Source organism: Mesocricetus auratus, unplaced genomic scaffold (genome assembly GCF_017639785.1).
Source record: "Mesocricetus auratus isolate SY011 unplaced genomic scaffold, BCM_Maur_2.0 Super-Scaffold_100014, whole genome shotgun sequence".
NCBI classification, from domain to species: Eukaryota; Metazoa; Chordata; class Mammalia; order Rodentia; family Cricetidae; genus Mesocricetus; species Mesocricetus auratus.
The window spans coordinates 22,830,384-22,851,257 of NW_024429197.1; positions in this window are offsets into that span (position 1 = coordinate 22,830,384).

A 20,874-nucleotide genomic window follows, 5' to 3' on the forward strand; every position below is an offset into this window, starting at 1 on the left:
GAACTCAAGATACTGAGGGCAAACAGGGTAAGATCCTCATGATTGGACAATGGTTGCTGGGTAGATGGAGAGATTGTGCTTGCTTCAGTCTTTTAGGAAACAAGGCGTCAGGGATAGTCAGGAGTGATGGATGGGGCACAGAGTTGAGAGGCAGGTCATCAAGGCTCTGGACTCCAACTTTAACACACCTGGCTATGGGCAATATTTTTTTGTGGGAGGGACTTCACTTTTCAAGAGTAGGGATGTACTGACCTTGAAGTCATTTGCTGACCCAGAGAGTAGCAAAATGACCAAACTCAGGACTGGTATCTTCTTCACTCTTTGTCTATGGTAAGTGATTAGTGTTGTTGTCACCATCATCATCATCATCATCGTCGTCGTCGTCGTCGTCGTCTTCATCACAGTGATGTGAAAGAGGAGAACCATAGCTCTTCTCTCCCAGCCTACTAGTAAGAAAACACATGTGAAAGTGCTTTGAGCTGTGACATCCAGTGTGATGTCCCAAGGGACCATTTCAATGCTCTCAAACTCTAGGATCCTCACAGCCTCCTGCTCTCCCCTTCATCTTTTCTCTCCAGACACTAACCCAGAAAACTTTCTGAAGTGCTCATTTTAACAAAATAAGCTGACTCTCACATTGGTCTCTCAATGGGGCGTTGTCAGCTTGGGTCAGGTAGGGAGTCTCTATTGTTAGGATTGTAGTTAGCTTTTAGCTTCACCTTTCTCAAGGCTTATGCTACCTCTATGGAGTCTGTGGGCTCATATTATTGAGAAAGGAACCTCTTGTGTCTCCCTTATTCCTCGTGCTGACCTCTGGGCTTGCAGCCCCATGCTCAAGATGGAGTGGGGATGGCTCTCAGCAGCAGGAGACATTTTCATGCACAGCCATTACCATAAACTCCCTTGAACTCATAGACAGCCTGCCTCTCTGCCTCTGGAGTGCTGGGAGTTTCGTGATTTTTTTTTGCATTATTTATTTTTTGTTTGTTTGTTGTTAGTTCTAGGAATCAAAGCTAAGGCTCAAGCATTCTAGTTGGGTGCTTTGTCTCTGAGCCACATTTCCAGGTACACAGCATTTCTTTTTAGTGTAGTTTATTGAAATATTGTGTAATTTCTAAACTGTTATCAGCTGTTCTGGTGGTCTGACTGGGAAGGCCTCATAGTTCAACCTCCTTGTAAATAGCTGGAAAACAGAGCAGACAGATCTAGGATGGCTATTCAAAGTTGTAGAACTGGGCCAACACGTGTTCCAGGGTGCTCAACTGTCACATGTAATTCTCCCAGCAACCACAGAGGGTAGAGGTTACTACCAGCATTTCAGAGAGGAAACAGCTGAGTCCGAGTTACAGGGAATGTAAGAGATCATGCAACAGAACTTTCTAGATCCAAATTCTGCCTTTTCACCTGTGAGATGTGAGTCATTGGGGGACTACATCATGGGGTGATACTGATAACCTCTACATGTTTCTTGCCAGAACCTGATTCAAGATCTGGCATGAGTTTGGCAGAGTAATTAGCACTCTAATTATTATGAGGCTGTTGGCTTCTCATCTTTAGACTGTGCAGGTATTTTATAGGTGGAGAATGAAGGACTTTTATTTGCTTAGGGCAGCTCAGGAAAGAATAGAAGTGTGACTCAAACATAATCTAATTGACACAATAGGGTTTAGGCATCAAAAGAGAAACAAAGATTTAATCCACCAGTGTAAACACCAGTGTTCATGTCCTATACCCTCTGCTCTGGGTTGCTCATATCCCTCAAGCATGCTGGAAAGCAGGCTCTCTCTGTGGCTTGATGGCTTGATTACTTCTCTGTCCCCAGAAGGTTTTTTTTTTTGTAGTGTTCTTGTTGACAATATTCGGAGAACTCCATCTTGGCTCAGGGCTGGGATGGGGTGGGTGGAGGCAGGGCTTGTAGAACCTTAGCACGTTGTCCTACTGGAGGAAGCTGCAGTGTCTGTCTCCCAGGACCCTTTGGGTGAGGCCTTCAGGGGCAGTTCTGGCTTGCTCTCTGGAAGAACTCTCAGAAACCTTGTGGCTGTTCTGTAGAGGTAGCTGCCTGGAATCCTGACTCCCAAGGGGCTTCCTGATCAGATCCTTGGTTGCCCATGGGGCTTCCTGATCTAATCCTTTCCTGTTAAGAGCCTTCCAGTAACAGTTCTAGGTATGAGGTAACTCCTCATCTTTAGGCTGTTGGCAAGATCTATGCATCTGTGAGGCTAGTGGCCAGCAGTAACTAGGACACACATCCAGGCTTTTGTGTGTACATGCTAACTACCTGCTCATTCTTTCCCAGCTGGCCACCACGTCAACCCTCTCTTATTTCTTCCTCCTTCCTTCCTCCAATAATTATATACTGAGAATTCCAGTATGGCACCAGATTGATCATAATTTTGCAACTCAATTTCCATTGATTTCCCCTGCCTTTTCAACCCGGTGTCGTGGCCTGGCACCTTCATGTTTGAGAGGAGATGGAGGACGTCTTATGATGAGATGGACTTTGTGCCTCTCATCCCACGCCTCTCGCCTAGGAAGGTTCTGGTTCAGTTTTGTGTAGTGACATTCCTTCTGATTCCAATTCTACACAGCACTCCATGGGACCTCAGTGATCTTAATGAGCTCAACTAGATGTGCAATGTGAAGACGTTGCCTTCTTCACCTCCCCACTTCAGAACCTGTGTGTCAGAGCAGAGAAGGTGACAGAGCCAGACTCGGGTGTCAGGACATGTCAACTCATCTGATTCTATTAACTAAAGTGCGCTATCTAGGACAAATTACTTTTCAATGAAAAAAATTTAAAATTTTATTTATTAATTTATTCTCTCTCTGTGCGTGCGTGCGTGTGTGTGTGTGTGTGTGTGTGTGTGTGTGTGTGTATGCAATATGTGTTATGTGACTTTGGATCTGGACACTGCACACACAAGGAGATCCTAGGACAACTTTTGGGATTTGGTTCTTTCTTTCCACTATGCATTCTGAGGACTGAACCCAGGTCATTAGGTACACACACAGCAAGTGCTTTTACCCACCAAGCAATTGTTTTCTTTGTTTCTACTCTATTGATTTCAGCTCTCAATTTGATTATTTCCTGGCATCTGTTACTCCTGGATGAGTTTCCTTCTTTGTGTTCTAGAGCTTTCAGGTGTTCTGTTAATTCTCTAGTGTGGCAATTCTCCAGTTCCTTTCTGTGGGCACTTAGTGCTATGAATTTCCCTCTTAGAACTGCTTTCAAAGTATCCCAAAGGTTTGAGTATATTGTGCCTTCATTTTCATTGAATTCTAGGAAATCTTTTATTTCTTTCTTTATTTCTTCCTTTACCCAGGGGTGATGCAATTGAGCATTGTTAAATTTCCATGAGTTTGTAAGTTTTCTGCAATTTGTGTTGACGCTGAATTCTAATTTTAAGCTGTGGTGATCTGACAAGATACAGGGGGTTATTCCAATTTTCTTGTATCTGTTGCTCAAGTATGTGGTTGATTTTAGAGAAGGTTCCATGTGGTGCTGAGAAGAAGGTATATTCTTTTTTGTTTGGGTGGAATGTTCTATAGATGTTTGTTAAACCCAATTGGGTAATAACTTCTGTTAGTTCCATTGTTTCTTTGTTAAGTTTCTGTCTGGTTGACCTGTCCAGAGGTGAGAGTGGGCTTTTGAAGTATCCCACTATAAGTGTGTGGGGTTTAATATGTGATTTGAGTTCTAGTAACATTTCTTTTATGAACATGGGCGCCTTTATACTTGGGGCATATATGTTCAGAATTGAGACTTCTTCCTGATGAATATGAAATGACCTTCATCTCTTTTGATTAATTTTAGTTTGAAGTCTATTTTGTTAGATATTAGGTTAGCTACATCCACTTGCTTCTTATGTCCATTTGATTGGAAAGTCTTTTCCCAACTCTTAACCCTAAGGTAGCGTTTGTCTTTGAGATTGAGGTGTGTTTCTTGCATGCAGCAGAAGGATGGATTCTGTCTTTGTATCCATTATGTTAGCCTGTGTCTTTTTATAGATGAATTAAGACCATTGATATTCAGGGATATCAATGACCATTGATTGTTGAATCTTGTTTGCTTTGGATCCATTTTTGGTGGTTTTTTTTTGTGTGAGTTTTTCCCCTATTTCTGATTTGTGGTAAAGAAAGATTATCTATTGCCCATGTTATTTTGAGTGTAGTTAACTTCCTTGGCTCAGAGTTTTCCTTCTAAAACTTTCTGTAGGGCTGGATTTGTGAATACATATTGCATAAATCTGGTTTTGTCACAGAATGTCTTGTTTTCTCCATCTATAGTGATTGAAAGTTTTGCTGGGAATAGTAGTCTGGGCTGGAATCTTTGGTCTCTTAGTGTTTGTAGAACATCTATCCAGGATCTTCTGGCTTTCATAGTTTCTATGGAGAAGTCGGGTGTAATTCTGATAAGTTTGCCTTTATATATTACTTGGTCTTTTTCCTCTGCTGCTTTTAATATTCATTCTTTATCCTGTATGTTTGGTGTTTTGCTTATTATGTGGCGAGGGGACTTTTTTTTGGTCCAGTCTATTTGGTGTTCAGTAAGCTTCTTGTGTTTTCATAGGCATATCCTTCTTCAGGTTGGGAAAGTTTTCTTCTATGATTTTGTTGAATATGTTTTCTGCACCACTGAGCTGAGCTTCTTCACATTCTTCTATACCTGTTATTCTTAGGTTTGGTTTTTTTCATGGTGTCCCATACTTCCTGGATATTTTGCGTTAAGGATTTGTTGGATTTAAGACTTTCTTTTGTTGATGAATCTATTTCCTCTAGTTTACCTTCAGTGCATGAGATTCTGTCTTCCATCTCTTGTATTCTGTTAGTTATGCTTGTATCTTGTAGTTCCTGATTGTTTATTCAGCCTTTTGATTTCCAGCATTACCTCAGTTTGTGTGTTGTTTTTTTTAATTGTCTCCATTTTGGTTTTCAGGTCTTGAACTGTTTGAATTGTTTCCTTCATCTGTTTGATTGTTTTTTGTTGGCTTTCCTTGCTTTCTTTAAGAGATTTGTTGATTTCTTGCATTTTTTGGTTTGTATTTTCTTCCATTTCTTTAATAGATTTTCTCATAACCTCTTTGAAGGCCTCTATCACTTTCAGGAGGTTGTTTTGAAGTTCATTCTTTTCTGTTTCATCTGTGTTGGTGTGTTCAGGTCTTGCTGGTGTAGAGTTTCTTCACTCTGGTGGTGTCATACTGGTTCTTCTGTTGTTGGCTGCGTTTTTATTATTATTATTATTATTATTAATTTTTAAATTTAAATTAGAAACAAGGTTGCTTCACAAGTCAGTTCCAGGTCCCTCTCCCTTTCCCTCCTCTCCTCCCATGCCCAACCCCCAATCCCCCCAATATCCCCTCATTTTCCCAGGGTGAGGCCCTCTATGGGGGGTGTCCATAGTCTGTCATTTCATCCAGGGCAGGGCCTAGACCCTCCCCCAAGAGTTCAGGGTGAGAGTGCATCTCACATTGTTGGATGGGAGTCCAAAGTCCATTTGTATACCAGGATAAATACTGATCTACTGCTCAAGGCTCAATAGATTACCTAGGCTTCCTCACTCACAACCACATTCAGGGAGCCTTCATCAGCCCCATGCTGGATTCCCAGGCATCAGCCTGGGATTCAAGAGCTAACCCTTGTCAGGTCAGCTGTTTCTGGGGGTTATACCAGCCCAGTCTTAATCCCTTTGGTCATCAGTCCTCCCTCTCTGTTACTGGCTTTCTTGAGTTCAGCTCAGTGCTTAGCTGTGGGAGTGTGCCTCTTCTTCCATCAGCCACTGAATGAAGGTTCTGTTTCCCAGACTTTGGCCATGGGGTTGGCTGTGTTTTTATATTGCCTTCTTCCCGTCCCTTCTTTCAGTGGGAGCTCCTGGGGGTTTTCCTCTCCTGGTGGGTTTGGGTCTAAGAATCCCTTCCAGTGCATTCAAGCAGGTCCAATAGTCTGATAGGTGGGTCTTAGACACTCTCAAGCACGGGGCCGAGACCAGAGGGGACTAAAGACTCAAGCCCAGGGCAGGGGCTCAAGAACAGGGCAGATAATGGAGGGCACTGAAGACTGAGGTGTGGCCAGGCTCAGGATGATCCTCCTCTCTAGGCAAAGGAAATGCCCAGGGAGACAGAAGCAGAGGGATGTAGGGAGTTAGGGCTCAAAGCAGGGCCCCCACTCACCTCAAGCACAGGGCAGGGACTGGAGGGCATTGAAGACTGAGGTGTCTAATTAATCTGTTTAATTCTTCATTAAAAGACTGCGAGATCTGTGGTATTTTTCCATTTTTCATTCTTGATGTTGGCAAGTTTCATTTACCTCTTTTTGGTATTTGTTGAATATTTCAAAGAAGCATTTTAAAGACATTTAATGAAGAATTGCTTAAAATTTTGAATTACAGGACATAAGAATGAATATGAAATTATATCAATAGGTAACAATATATGATTTTAGAAGACATGAATATAGGTATAGAAAAGAATACAGGAGACATGCCAAAGTCTAGAAGTGACTAAAGAGGCTAGCCAGGTGTAATGGTGTATGCTTGTGATACCAAACTTGGAAGCCTGAGGTGGGAGTATTCTGAACTTGAAGACAGCCTGGGCTACATAGTGGGACTCTTGTCTCAAAAATACAAGCAATATCTTAAGATACACAAGGCCTCTGGATACAACTTTGAATTCTACAGGAATCATTAGGCTGAGACTAGATTTCCTTTTAACTACATTAATAAACCACATTCTACTCTTTTAAAACAAAACACAGCAACAAAACACCTCATTAACTCTTCATACCTCAAGGATAGAAAACTTAGTTATAGTATTTTTAAAGAGTGTAGATCTAAGTTAGAGACCTTGACATAAAGACTTTGTAGTGAGGTGGTAAAAACAAACAAATAAAATACATGCCTTGATAATGGTGGTAGAATACAGGTGTTCAATTTCATTCTCTTTGTGGACATCTATTTGTCTCAAGACCATGTTTGAAAACACTATCTTTACTTCACGGATGAATGATCTGTGTGTTGGTGACTAAAATCAATTGGCTGTGTCTGCACACTCAGTTCTATTCTACTAACTTTATGTTAGTCTTTATAGCTAGTACCATAACTTCCTGGTTCCTATAGCTTTGTGGTCGGTTTGAAGTTGGCAGGCAGAATTCCTTCTACTTTGTTCTTCTTTTTCAAGACTGTTTGGCCTCTTCTGAGTCCCTTGCACTTTCCATTGAACTTCAGGATCCATTTGGCAATTTCAGTAAAGTGGGAACTAGGATTATGGTAGATGCACATTGAATCAGGTTAAGGTGTTGACATCTTAGCAAAAAAAAAAGCCTTCTGATAAAGGAACCAGAACTGTTATATAGCCTAAATGCCCACAGTGAACTAGGTGTTATCTGATATACTGGTCACAAAGCTGGCATGCCTAGCAGACATGCACCGTCAAATGTCATTGTGCACCCACAGAAATCTCTAGTAATCCATGAAGGCACAAATAGATTGTATGAGGAAGAGATCCAAGTGGTCTGCTCCTGCTACATCCCTTTCACAGCCTGAGCTTGTGGTCCCCATGGGCAGTTCCCTATGGTGTGTGGAAGAGGAGGAGCAAACTCATGCTGGTTACACATGGTTTTGAGTGACATGCCTCCTTCCCTTGAAAGTGGACAGCAGAGCATGGTGCCATGTTTCTGGGATGTGCCTGAAGACAGCAGTGAGGAAAAACCCTTTCAGGGGACAGAGAACTGTCCATGACATTGGTTGTTCCTTTGGTTTTGAAGGAGAAATGTCTTCCAGGTAAGAGTCTATATTGATGAGTGCATTGTGGTTGGTTACATGGTCATGAACAAAATGGAATATAATTGCAAAATTAGAGCAAGTGGGTGTGGAAGAGATCTGAGGATAACCTTCTTAGAAATGGAAAAGAATGTTAAGATGTTTCTGCCTTATGTGGATCCCCATCAAAGGTGTCCTTAACAGGAAAGGATATGAAGAGTTGAGTGGATAGGATGACATTCTCTGCAAACATCTGTCAGCCCTTCCTGTGGGTGTATCTTCTCACTGGTTTTGACGGTAGTCATCACTTCCTTCTCCAGATACAAAACAAGAAAACTTTTTGAAGTACTCATCTTACCAAATGAACTAATTCTCACATAGTCCATTAATGAGGCATTGTTATCTGGGGGCCAATTAAGGAGTCCCTGGTTGAGAGAGCTGGGGATGCTTCTTCTCCTTCCTCCAATCACATCATCTTCTCCTCAGACCTGTGGGTCCTCCTGGTGCAGAATGACCTCTAGAGTTTGAATTTCCTTCCTGCTGACCTCTGGGGTGGTCACATGACCACCATGGAGCAGACCAGGCTCTGAGCAACAGAAGTGTTTCTGTTAGACTCCAGGCATAGCCATTAGCTTTAACCCACACAATTAAGCATGTGATAATGTTCTTTCCAGGTCTGTGAAGAATTGTGCTGGAATTTTGATAGGGATTGCATTGAATCTGTAGACTGCTTTTGGCAAGATTGACATTTTTATTATGTTGATCCTACCAATCCAAGAGCATGGGAGATCTTTCCATTTTCTGAGATCTTCTTTGATTTCTGTCTTTAACTACTCAAAGTTCTTGATATACAGGTCTTTCACTTCCTTGGTTAACATTATCCCCAGATATTTGATGCTGTTTATGGCTATTGTAAAGGGGGATGTTTCTCTGATTTCTTTCTCAACCACTTCATCATCTGTATATAATAGGGCCACTGATTTTTTTGAGTTAACCTTGTATCCTGCCACTTTGCTGAAGGTGTTTATCAGCTCTAGGAGTTCCCTTGTGGAGTTTTTCTGGTCACTTATGTAAACTATCATATCATCTGCAAATAGTGAAAGCTTGACTTCTTCTTTTCCTATTTGTATCCCCTTGATCTCCTTTTGTTGTCTTATTGCTGTAGCTAGAACTTCAAGTACAATATTGAAGAGATATGGAGAGAATGGACAGCCTTGTCTTGTTCCTGATTTTAGAGGAATTGTGAGTTTCTCTCCATTTAGTTTGATGTTAGCTGTTGGTTTACTGTATAATGCTTTTATTATGTTCAGGTATGTTCCTGTTATCCCTGATCTCTCTAGGACCTTTATCATGAAGGTGTGCTGGATTTTGTCAAAGGCTTTCTCAGCATGTAGTGAGATAATCATGTGGTTTTTCTTTCGCAGTTTGTTTATATGGTGGATTACATTGATAGATTTTCTAATGTTGAATCATCCCTGCATTTCTGGGATGAAGCCTACTTGATCATGGTGGATGATTTTTTGATTTTTCTGATGTGTTCTTGAATCCGATTTGCTAGTATTTAATTGAGTATTTTTGCATCGATGTTCATGAGGGAAATAGGTCTATAGTTGTCTTTCTTAGTTGTGTCTTTGTGTGGCTTGGGTACCAAGTTTTGCAGTGAGCCTCCTGCTTCTATTGTGTGGAATACTCTTCTTTGAATTTCTGGTAGAATTCTGCACTGAAGCCATCTGGGCCTGGGCTTTTTTTATTTGGGAGACCTTTGATGACTACTTCTATTTCATTAAGGGTTATAGGTCTGTTTAGATTGTTTATCTGTTCTTGATTTAGTTTTGGCAAATGATAACTATCCAGAAAATTGTCCATTTCCTTTAAATTTTCGAATTTTGTGGAGTACAGATTTTCAAAGTATGACCTGATGATTCTCTGGATTTCCTCAGTGTCTGTTGTTATGTCCCCCTTTTCATTTCTGATTTTGTTAATTAGCATGCTGTCTGTCTTTTGGTTAGTTTGGACAGAGGTTTGTCTATTTTGTTGATTTTCTCAAAGAAACAACTCTTTGTTTCATTGATTCTTCTCAATGTTTTCCTGGCTTCTACTTGATTGATTTCAGCCCTCAATTTGATTATTTCCTGGTGTCTGCTCCTCCTGAGTGAGTTTGCTTCTTTTTTTTTTAATAGAACATTCAGCTGTGCTATTAATTCTCTAGTGTGACTGTTCTCCAGTTTTTTCATGTGGGCACTATGAACTTTCCTCTCAGCACTGCTTTCAGAGTGTCCCATAAATTTGGGTATGTTGTGTCTTCATTCTCATTGAATTCCAGGAAGTCTTTAATTTCTTTTTTATTTCTTCCTTTACCCAGGGATGATGCAATTGTGCATTGTTCAATTTCCATGAGTTTGTAGGGTTTCTGCGATTTGTGTTATTGTTGAATTCTAATTTTAATGCATGGTGGTCTGATAAGATACAGGGGGTTATTCCAATTTTTTGTATCTGTGGAGATTTTCTATGTTTCCTATTATGTGGTCAATTTTAGAGAAGGTTCCATGTGGCGCTGAGAAGAAGGTATATCCCTTTGTGTTTGGATGGAATGTTTGATAGATGTTTGTTAAACCCAGTTGGGTCATAACTTCTATTAGCTCTTTTGTTTCTTTGTTAAGTTTCTGTCTGGAGGTCCTGTTTACCAGTGAGAGCGGAGTGTTGAAGTCTCCTATTATTAGTGTTTGAGATTTTATGTGCAATTTGAGCTTTAGTAATGTTTCTTTCACGAATGTAGGTGCCTTTGTATTTGGGGCATAGATGTTCAAAATTGAGACTTCATCCTGACGGACTTTTCCTTTGATGAATATGAAATGTCCTTCTTCATCTCTTTTGATTGACTTTAATTTGAAGTCTAGTTTGTTAGCTATTAGGATTGCTATACCCACTTGTTTCTTGGGTCTGTTTGATTGGAAAATCTTTTCCCAACCCTTTACTCCGAGGTAATGTCTGTCTTTGATGTTGAGATGTGTTTCTTCTTTTTTTTTTTTTTTTGGTTTTACGAGACAGGGTTTCTCTGTATTGTTTTGGAGGCTGTCGGTCCAGCCTGGCCTCGAACTCACAGATATCCGCCTGCCTCTGCCTCCCGAGTGCTGGGATTAAAGGCGTGCGCCACCACCGCCCAGCGAGACGTGTTTCTTGTATGCAGAAGAAGGGTTCTGTCTTCGTATCCATTATGCTAGTCTGTGTTTTTTTATAGCCAAGTTGAGACCATTGACATTGAGGGATATTAATGACCATTGATTGATGATTCTTGTTTGTGCTTGATTTATTGGTAGTGGAGTTATTGTGTGTAGGTTCTCCTCCCTTTTTCTTTTGGTGTTTGGTAAAATGGGATTATCTGTTGCCTGTGTCTTTGTGAGTGTAATTATCTTCGTTGGGTCTAGGTTTTCCTTCTAGCACTTTCTGTAGAGCTGGATTCATGGATACGTATTGTTCGTATTGTTTAAATCTGGCTTTGTCATGGAATATTTTGTTTTCTCCATCTATGGTAATTGAAAGCTTTGCTGGATATAGTAGTCCAGGCTGGCATCCTTGTTCCCTTAGCATTTGTAGGACATATGTCCAGGATATTCTGGCTTTCATTGTTTCCATTGAGAAGTCAGGTGTAATTCAGATAGGTCTGCCTTTATGTGTTATTTGGTCTTTTTCTTTAGCTGCTCTTAATATTTTCTCTTTATTCTGTAGGTTTGATGTTTTGATTATTGTATGGTGAGGTGACTTCTTTTTCTGGTCCAGCCTATTTGTTGTTCTGTAAGTTTCTTGTATTTTCATAGGCATATCCTTCTTTAGGTTAGGGAAGTTTTCTTCTATGATTTTGTTGAATATGTTTTTTTGTACCTTTGAGCTGTATTTCTTCTCCTTCTTCTATACCTATTATTCTCAGGTTTGGCTTCTTCACGGTGTCCCATTTTTCTTGGATATTTTGTGTTAGGGATTTGTTGATTTTGAGATTTTCTTTGGTTGACGACTGTATATCCTCTAATGAGTATTCAACACCTGAGATTTTTCTTTTCTGTCTCTCGTATTCTATTGGTGATACTTGCATCTGTAGTTCCTGATCATTTACCCAGCTTTTCTATTTCCAGAATCCCCTCATTCTGTGTTTTCTTTATTGTTTCTTTTCAGCTTTCAATCCTTCAACTGTTTGAGTTGTTTCCTTCATTTGTTTGGTTGTTTTTTTCTTGGTACTCTTTAGATTCTTTGAGAGATTTGTTTATTTCTTGCATTTTTTGGTTCGCCTTTTCCTCCATTTCATGTATTTTTTGTTTTTTTCTTCTATTTCTTTAAGGGATTTCCTTGTTTCCTCTGTGAGGGTCTCTATCATCTTCATAAAATTATTTTTAAGGCCTGTCTCTTCTGATTCATCTATGTAGTGCTTTTCAGGTCTTGCTGGCATTGGGTCTCTAGATTCTGGTGGAGTCATGTTGATCTTTCTATTGCTGAGTGAGATCTTATTCTGTCTTCTTCCCATCTCTTCTTCTAGTGGGTGCAGGTAGGGTCTTTCTGTCTCCAGTGGTCTCCTTTCCTGAAGCTGAAGCTGGAGATGCTGGTGGTGGGGTCTAAAGCTGGGGATGCCAGAGGGTGGTGTCTGGAAGGACTGATGCCTTTCCTGTGTGGGCAGGTCCTGTGGCTGCCAGGAGCATCCCCGGAAGATTGAGGGAGTGGGTGATGGATGGGGGAGTGGTCCTAGGGGGACCCAAGCTCACCTGAAGCTGGGGACACCAGAGGGTGGGGTCTGGAAGGACTGGTGTCTTTCTTGTGTAGGCAGGTCCTCTGGGTGTCAGGAGCAGGCCCCTGGAAGATTGAGGGAGTGGGTGATGGGCGGGGATGGGTTGGTCCCTGGGGGACCCAAGCTCACCTGAAGCTGGGGACTCAGGATATTGGGGTCTGGAAGGACTGATGCCTTTCCTATGTGGGCAGGTTCTCTGGATGCCAGGAGTGGGCCCCGGGAGGTTGAGGGGGTGGGTGATGGGCATGGGATGGGTTTAGCCTCAGGAGGACCCAAGCTCACTTGAAGCTGGGGTCGCTGGAGGTTGGGGTCTGGAAAGACTGATCTTTTCTCTTGTTTTCCATTTGCCAGATCCCAAATACTCTTTTTGTGGGACATTGGTCTAGTTCACTTCTTCCAAGTTCTGTTCCCACCATGTGACTGCTTTTCTGCCATGTTGCTGACATCCATGCCTAACTCAGAATGTGTGTGTTTGTGTGTCTGACTCCCTTTTGAGCTCCTTCTTATGAGTCTATAATAAAGTTCCATAGCTGTTTCTACATGACACTCAATATGTTCTGTCTGCTTCTCTGTTATCCTCTGTCTCCTCATCTATCCTGATGGAGAAGAATCTCTGCCTGCACGCCACTGCCTCTCCAGAGCTGATGAGGATTAATAACAGAGCGAGAAGAGTTGGGGTCAGAGTTGTGGAACAAGGCTTAGCAACTGCATTGCAGGGGCCAGGGCTATGCCCAGGTGCTTCTGATTAGTGCTGGTTGCCAATTGCTAAGGTGCAAATACACCCATCATGGCCAATGTCATGGTTGCAACACATGCCACTGCACAACAGTTGAGATTGCATAGCATTGTACAGTGTTTCAACCAGCAAATGCACCACACTACACAGATCATAAACACAGAGCACAGGAAAATGGAGTTGCTCATCAGGGTGTGCAGAGTTCAGAGCTTGTATTGCCTTCACTTTCTTTTTAATGCTATTATTTAAACTCTAGCCTCAAGTTTTCTATTTACTCTGGTGCTATGCAGCTGAGCCACATTCTTGGGCACTCTGCTTTTGTTTTCAATACAATATATTTAAGTTTTATTTTATAATTAACCTTTACTATTAACTGTGTTTAAGGAGCAGCTCACAGGAATTCTAACCCCTTATCAATCAATCATTCTAACCAGGAAGATTCTATAGCCCAGTTCTCTCCTCCTGACTCCGTAGGAAACCAAGACACAGACAGAGGCAGGGATGGAGATTCTAGGTCATGGAGCACTGGCCAGAACTTGTGCCAGGATGTTTATTCCTCCAGTCATCGTAGAAGGGAAGAGGTTACTATTGCAATTCTATAGAAGAGGCAGAATACCAGGAAGTTCAAGAGAACATGCTCCAGAGATCAATACATTTTGATCCAAATTCTAATTTGCATCCATGAGACAGGAGGCCCACGGAAAATTATTTTCTCACTCCACTGTCATGGGAAATGAGACCAAAACAGGAATAATATGTTTTACAGGTCAAGGGTTACTTGATGTAAATTAATGGATATTTTTGCAATTTAAGCTGATATATATATTTATTTATAAAAATATTTTTTAAAACAATTTGTTAACTACTCCCATACCAATGGTAGACAATATCACCATCCAGGAATTTAAAGACCTCTCTTTCTACTATGGAGAGAATTCTAGAAGAGGTATATGATCTACCTGGGATGTATACATTCTTAGCCATAGTTGCTATTAGTTTGGTAATTTATATCCTTAAATAAATAGTTTTATAACAGAGCCAAGAATGAGAAACTTATAGAAATGACACAAACTTTACAGACTAGTAATGAATTGGTAACAGAAAAAATTTTTTCCATGTCAAAGGGTTATGAAACTTTACAGACTGATAATGACAGCTTATCTAAATGGATTAATACCACTGAAAATGACAATCATAATTTGATAAACAAGATACATTTAATGGAACATGGAAATGGAATATTAACAGAAAACTTCTTTCTATAAGGCAAGCTGTGGACAGAATATTGCTTTTGGAAGCCAATCTCTATGCCTTCCAAATAATCTCTAAGGATGAGAAGATATCATTATTGGATACAATAAAAATTGGAATCATATGTGAATGATGAGAATAAGAGGCTGCTTGATTTAATGAAATAGAGATATTCATGTATCAAGAGGTTCAAACCTTCAAGAAACAATGGTAAATGGATTTCAAATCTTATAAGAACTGGTTACAGCTGATAAGCAAGGGGACGAGGCACAGATGAAAGAGAAGGCTTCTCATCACCAGTACCTTTAGTTTTAGCTACTTCCCCTGCTGTGATCTATCCCGTTACTGTTTCTGAAATGCCAGCAAATGTTAAATATCCACAAGGATATACAGAATGTAAATGGGAGCCTATACATATGAAAGATTCAAAAGACATTAAGGAAGCAATAGTGTCTTATGATATGCATTCACCATATGTGAGGCAGTTAGTAAAGACATAAGCTTCAAGAAATAAGATAATTCTAATTGACTGACTTCAATTAATCTCAGTAGTTCACAGCCTACAATCTACAACCTCAGAGAAGCTAGAAAACAAGGAGGACCCTAAGAGAAACATACATGGACCCCCCAGAGGAGGAAAGGGACAAGATCTCCTGAGTAAATTGGGAGTGTTGGGGGAGGGGAGAGGTAGGAGACGGAGGAGGGTGAAAGGGGAGAGGGGAGGAGAACATGAGAGATCAAGAAGGACGAGTTGGGGGGAAGGACAGAGAAGGAGAGCAAGGAAAGAGATATTTTGATAGAGGGAGTCATTATGGGGTTAACAAGAAACCTGGCCATTCTGATTCAAAACACTACAGGCATCTTCTGAATCCCTCACCCTTTTCATTGAACTTTAGGATCCATTTGGCAATTTCAAAAGACTGACTTCTATGAATATGATGGAGGAACATTAATCTGTGTATCTGTTTAGGATGTACTGACATCCTAAGAACATCAGGCTCTGATACATGATTCACAAGCCTTCAAAAAAACCATATGAACTTAGTTCCTCTATCTATTTATCTATCTATCTATCTATCTATCTATCTATCTATCTATCCATCCATCTGTCTATCTGCCTGTCTATCACTCTATCACTCTATCTATCCATCTATATCTATTTTATAGATATTCATATTTAAATACATATGCAAAATACATCTCAATGGATAAAAATGCTTTCGTCCCTTTTTATAATTCTTTTTTAATCAGTGCCCATAATAGGTCACAAAGCTGGCATCATCAAATGTGGCCCGAGTGGTCTACTACTACTGCTACATCCAGTCCATGGCCTGACCCTGTGGTCCCCCTGGCCAGCTCCCTATGCTAGATTGAGGAGGAGGAGAAAACTCATGCTGGTTACACACGGTTTTATATGACATGCCTGCCCCAACTGAAAGTGAACAGCAGAACACTGTGTCTTGTTTCTGGGCTGTACCTGAAAACAATGGTGAGAAGAAACCCTTTCAAGGGAAAGAACACTGTGTAGGAAATTTGGTTGTTTGTTTCATGGTCATGAACACCCATGGAATATAACTGTGAAATTGGATAGAGTGAGTATGGAGAGATCTTTCAGTAGTCTTATTAGAAATGGGGGAAGAATGGTAAGATGTTTCTGTATCACCTGAATCGTCATCATAGGTGTCCTCAATAGAAGGGATATAAAGAATTAAGGGAATGGGTTGGCATTTTCTGCAGATACCTCTCAGCCCCTTCCCTGGCCATCCTCTCACTGCTTGTCATGGTCATCTTCACTGTCAACTCTTCTGGGTTTAGAATCACCATGGAACACCCCTCGGGAATGTTTTGAGTATGTTTTCAGAAAGGTGTAACTGGTGTGTGGTGCTCCACCTTGATTGTGGTTGTCACCTTTCCAGGAGCTGGGGTCCTAGAATCTATAAAAGGAGAGAGTGGTCTGAGCAAGGGCATCCATCTGTCTGCTTCCTGACTGGGAACACAACGTGACCCTGAGTCTGCTCCTACTGCCATGACTTCCTTGCCATTGCTGACTGTGCCCCTAGACTCTCAGTCTAAAGAAGCCCTTCTTCGAGTGGCTTGAGTCAGGTGTTTTATCATAGCAACAAGGAACATAACTAATAACTTGTCCAGTGAACTGGTGACCACCAGGCTCAGGTGTCAGGGATGGAGGCTACGCATGCACTCAGCAGCATGGCTGCCAACTGGCTTACAAGCAGACCTGGCTTCACCATCATTTGCTTCTGTTCTTTGCTTGTTGAACATTTAGCATCCCACACCAAGTGTGACATCTTACTATGCAAAGATCTGTCTGTAGACCCTGGTGTGTTACCAGCTCTACAGTTCAGTTTCCTTACCTCGGAATCAAGATCAACACTATATTTCATATGAATGTTTTGACTGTGAAATGACTTATTTTAAGTAAACACTGACAACAGAAACATTCTTAGTTACGACCATTACTATGATCATCACTCTCATCCTGATATACTGTTTGCTGTTTTTTTATTGACATCATCAGCATTCTTCTTAGCATTATCCTCCTTGCCAGATCTGTGTGTCCATGTTATCTCACACAGGACTCAGAGCTTTGAAATCCCAAACACAGGACTCTGGATGCTGAGGACATATGCACGCTGGTCCTGTGAAAGGCTAATTATCACTGGACAGCAGGGAGCTCTTCTTTCAAATCACAAGATGACAAATGGGGTGGGGGATCCTGGGGTGATAGATAGGTCCCACAGTCAGAAGGGGGAATCCTGGGGTGATGGATAGGTCCCACAGCCAGGAGTGGGGATCCTGGGGTGATGGATAGGTCCCACAGCCAGGAGTGGGGATCCTGGGGTGATGGATAGGTCCCACAACCAGGAGGAGGAATCCTGGGGTGATGGATAGGTCCCACAGTTGGGAGGCCACACATGAAGGTTCCAGTCTCCCACAGATTATCCCACTTGCTTGGGAATCACTTTTGTCTGGAGGATTAGTTTTCATGGATCTAAAAGAGTAAGGAGCTGGCTATGCTGGTCTCACAGGCCCTTTCTGACTCAGAGGACACCAAAATGCCTTAAATCAGCTTCAGCAACTTTCCTATGCTTGGCCATGGCTAAGGTTCAGTGTCTGTTATGATCTTCATCACATCTGTGAAATGGGAACCCTAGGCCTAACTCCTAGGCCTGCTGGTGAGGAAACACATTGAAACTAGCTATGAGATTCAGTGTGATGTCCCAAGGGGCCATTTTAATATTCTCCCTGTTTAGTAACAGCACGACTTATTGCTATTCCCCTCAGGGTTCTTCTCCAGACATAAAGCCAGAAAACTTTTTGAAGTACTCATCTTACCAAATGAGCCAATTCTCACATGGCCCATTAATGAGGCACTGCCATCTGGGGACCAATTAAGGAGTTCCTGGTTGAGAGAGCTGGGGATGCTGTCTTTTCCTTTATCCAATCTCCTCATCTTCTCCTGTGGGTCCTCCTGGTGCAGAATGAAACCTCTAGAGTTTGACTTTCCTTCATGCTAGCCTCTGGGGTGGTTACATGACTACTAATGGAGTAGACCAAGCTCTGAGCAGCAGGAATGTTTTTGTTAGACCCCAGGTATAGCCGTTAACTTGAACTTACACATTAAGCCTGTGACAGACATGGCAGATTCAACCTCACTCCAGAGGCAAGTGGCCAGGCCATGGAGTTGGTTATATCATTCACTAGCTGGGTGACCTTTTCTAAATTGCTCATGTTTCCTGAGTCAATGTTCCTTTATCTGTGCAATGGGCATGCAGAACTATTCTTGGGAATCTCTAAGTGCTGCAGCCATTGAAAAATATAACACGTGCAGTTTCTTGGAGCAACTATGTGGCTTTGTTAAGTCTATCTACTTTTTTTTGGGTCATGATTTCCATCATGTCGCTGTTTTTCTGCCATGTCTAACTCAAATGGTATGTGTTTGTGTGTCTTTCTCTCACTCATGAGCCTCTCCCCATAAATCTGTAACAAAATCTCCATGACAAAACCCAACAGAACCAGGGTGACTGTATCATTCTCTATGTGATACTCAATCGGTTCTGTCTGCTTCTCTTTGAACCTGTTTCCTTATCATTCCTGGTGGAGAAGAATCTCTGCCTGGGCTTGACAGCCTCTGCAGAGCTGATGAGGATCAACAACAGGAGTGAGAAGAGTTGGGGTCAGAGCTGTGGAACAGGAAACAGCACTGCAGGGACCAAGATGGAGGCCCGGCTGATTCTGATTAGTGCTGATTACCAATTCCTAAGGTGTAAATACACCCATTATGGCCAATCATGGTTGCAAGGCATGCCTCTTACTAGCAGTTGAGCTTGCATGTCATTATACAGTGTTTCAACCTGCAAATGCACCACACTGTACAACTGCTAGGACACACACCATAGGAAAATGGAGTTGTTAATCAGGACGTGCAGAGTTCAGAGCTTTTGTTGCCTTCACTTGTTTTTAATGCTATGAAACAAATTCTAGGCCTCAAGAATTCTATTTACTCTGGTGCTATACAGCTCAGCCACATTCCTGTGTTTGTTTCCAATACAATTTATTTATTCAATTGTCATTTTATAATTAATTTTTACTATTTGCTGTGTTTAAGGATCAGCTCACAGGAATTCTAATACCTTATCAATTAGTCTCTGTAACCAAGAAGAATTTTTAGTTCAGTCTTCTCATTCTGAATCATTAGGAAACAAAGACACAGACAGAAAGATGGAATGGAGATTTGAGGCCATGAAACACTGGCCAGTATTTTGGCAGAGTGATGACATCACATTTATTTTCTATTCAACCTAGAAAGGAAATGGTTACTATTGAAACTGTATAGAAAAGACCACTGAGACAAAATAATAGCAAGTTGAAGAGAACGTGTTCCAGAGCTTGATATGTTTGACCTTGTTTGAATCTAAGAGAAATGAGCTGTGTGACTGTTTTCTTACTCCACTGGTATGGAGACGGCACTACTGACTTCCATTTTGGCTATGGTCAAGTTGAGGGATATTTGTACACTGTGAAGAAGTATTGATGTGATTTGTGTAATAAAAAGCTGAATGATCAATACATAGGCAGGAGAGGTAGGTGGGACTTCTGGGCACAGAGAGGGAGAAGGTAATTCATGTACTCAGAAGACAATAGAGACAAAGAGAATTGGACATACAGAATCAAAGAAAGGTAAAAAGTCACATGGAGAATGTAGATTAATAGAAGAAGGTTAATTAAAGTTACAAGAGCTAGTGGGACAAGCATAAGCTAAAACTGAGTGTCAGGGGCCTCCGGCCATCTGCTAGCTAGGCTGCATCATGTACTCATAGAGAAGTTGTGACACTAAGACCACCCTGCCACCTCTTCTGACATAAAGCAAATTCCAAGAAACAGGCCTGCGGTTTATCTGTCAGTTAAAGATTAGCTTAAGGAAAACTATGAAGTCCTCAGGAGATAGGCCTGAGCAATAGTAAATTGTAATAGATAGGATCGGACCCTGCTGTCAGGTCACCAAGTAACATAGGAGGTCCTACCCCTGACCTCTTGCCCTGTAGATTAGGTTGCCAGGCAACACAGCAGACTACCTCTTCCATTGACCTCTTGCCCTGTAGCTGCAAGTGCACCCTCATCCCTTCCCCTCCTCACTTCTATATAAATCCCTTTGTGATGAATAAAGATGTCGCCTTGATGTGAATCCTGCCTTGGATTCTTTTCTCGTATCTCCTGTCCCCCATCTTTCTCCTAGATGCCCTCCAGCCCCCCACGTTGACTGTCCTGTGGGTCGGGGCAGCTGAGCTCTCATAATTAATAGTAATTCTCCTTGTCATTATTTGTGAGCTGGCAGACCAAAGAAAAATCTGCCTACATATGGTGTCCAATGTGGGGGCACATATTTCCACACAGGACCTGAGAAAGGTGTTTTAAAAAGTTACAAACATGTAAGTACAGAGTCAAACCTGGCTTCCTAGTCCTGACCAATGTCTGTGGGCTTGAGCCAGCCAACACCATCTGAGTTGCTGTGTGATGGGTTTAAGAAGCAGCTCACATGGTGTGAGCAGGTTGCAGGCATGCAACAAAGTAGTTCAGACCAAGAAAACCTTTAAACAGATACAGTAAAAAGTGGGTATAGAAAGTCATAGAAAAAGCACATAGTTTACATATAATAAAGTCTTTAAAGAGAGAGTAAGGTAATATAGATAAAAGAGCCACATAAAGATGGAAACACACAGGGCATCTGGATCCTGTGTGGTGCTTTATTGATTTTGAACTTTTTGAATGTTGCAAGCTAACGGTAGCTGCTGAGAGACATTGGACTATGAAAGGGACTGCTGATTTAAACCAGACTACATACAT